The sequence below is a fragment of the Elephantulus edwardii genome, unplaced genomic scaffold (genome assembly GCF_000299155.1).
Source record: "Elephantulus edwardii isolate Elephantulus edwardi_28Jun2011 unplaced genomic scaffold, EleEdw1.0 scaffold00254, whole genome shotgun sequence".
Taxonomy (NCBI): domain Eukaryota; kingdom Metazoa; phylum Chordata; class Mammalia; order Macroscelidea; family Macroscelididae; genus Elephantulus; species Elephantulus edwardii.
The window spans coordinates 3650765-3652859 of record NW_006400004.1 but is presented as its reverse complement, the minus strand read 5'-3'; positions in this window follow the sequence as shown (position 1 = coordinate 3652859).

Genomic DNA, 2095 nt, shown 5'->3' with positions numbered 1-2095 from the left:
CCTGCGTTTATGTCTCTTAAAAATGTATTTGCTATGAATAAGTCATCGATTGTGCAAAATTCAATCATTCTCTCTCCAGCTCCATTTCTGTCACCAAGTCCATGTTTTCCAACTACTGAATCTTCTTCTTTGTTCCCAACTTTGCATTCCAGTCACCCATTATTATCAATGTATCTTGATTGCATGTTCCATCGATCTCCGATTGTTAGGCCTCCTTAATTTGGAGAGGAGACTGGGCAAGTATCAGCTTATTCTATCATGAAACATTGAGTTTAGTTATGTGAGCCTCATAAGTTACAGAGATCATCACTGATGGCTTTTACCAGGGAAACAATAAATGAGTCCCAGATATAATGGGGGTAAATGTAGAACAAAATTTGAATTCCTAAGAAAGGCCAGGATTACTTGACCGACAGTAACTAGAGGAACCCCAAAAATTAAGGCATGAGGAAAATCTTGGAACTTTAATTTGGAGCTATTTCTATAGATTCTCTTTCAGTCAGCTAATAGAGTTACACAGTTTCACATGTGAGTAATGTGCCCTCTTAAAGAATTAACTCTCTGAGCCCAAATGGTCAGCAGTTAGCTAAAAATAAAGATGAAGGCAAAGAGAGGAAAGGGAATAAAGAGAAGGAAAGATATATCAATGGAGTCAGAATAAACACAATGAAAATATTGAGAATGCGAACACTTCTAAAATTTGGCGTGTAACAATTTCTGTAAAAACCAAAGCCTGTTGCTACTGAATCCATTCTATCTCATAGCAATCTTTATGATTTCCAAAGCTTTAATCTTAGAAGCCTCCTGCCACATCTGTTTCCTACAGAGCATCTGATAGATTTGAACCAATGACCGCTAGTACCTTAAGTACCCCCACAAGTGCTAAAAAAATTTACTGAAGAAGAAACTTATTTACAAGATAAACTTCTTAAAACAATAAAATAATAGAATTTTTTTAAAATTACAAATGAGAACTGAGGCATAGAGACTGACTAGTAGACCAATGTTCATAGCAGTGTTATTCACCATTGCAAGAACATGGAAACAGACCAAATGTCTAACTACAATTGAATGGATTGAAGTATGGTATATTCACAAGATGGAATACTATGCAGCATGCAGGAGAGATGATTTTATAAATTACTACCTAACTTGGGAGGGACTGGAGAGCATTATGCTAAGTGAACTCAGTCTCATAAGGACAAATATTGTATAAGCCCATTATTGTAGAACATGTGTGAGGATTCAAAGGGGTGAGGATGGGTAGGGGGCAGGGGTTGGTTAATCAAAGGGTCGCACAATTTGATGCGTGGAGTTAGGGGTGGGTGAAGCAAATGAGAAGGATCTGGTGTGAAAAACATGTATTTGAGTTTTGTAAATAAACCAATATTTAAAACAACAACAACAAAAAGCCCAACAAAAGTTAACCTGAATACCATAGAGAAATAAAAGCTGAAGAAACTGGAGATGTTTAACCTGAACCAGAAAAGGCAATGGTGTGTAGTAGGCATGGTTGTATTTTACATGGGGATAGTTATTATACAGAAGAGGGAATGGTCTTATTTTCCTTATACAAGTAGGAAATATAAATGGATAGAAACTTTGAGTGAGGAGAAGTTTGAGTCTTAAATTAGAAGGAAGACTTTAACCATAAACAGACACCTATGTTTGTTACAGATCAACCCAACACAACCTAGTTTATACACTGAAATGAAAGTACTGTCTTTTGAAACAGAAAATCTCAGAGGGAGGCTTGGCTTCAGACTTGAGATGAAAATGAGATAAAGAGACTTCAAAGATAAGGAAAACAGAAAACGAACTTGAGTCATTCTAAATTATTTCCAAAGATTGGAGTGTTCTAGGGTTGATGTCTTGGAAGAGGTTTGTTTTCTAAGTAGTTTGAAGAAGAGAATGGAGATGACTTTCAGGAAGATAATGGAAGGTTGCAGCTGGGGTTGAGGAGATAATAACGACTGTAATAAGTTCTTTCTTTTTTTTTAATTTAGTTTATTTTTCATTTCAATGAACATCTACAGAGATTTTGGAATTCCATTCATTCATTGTTGCACCCTTCTCCCCGCACAAACCCCTCCCC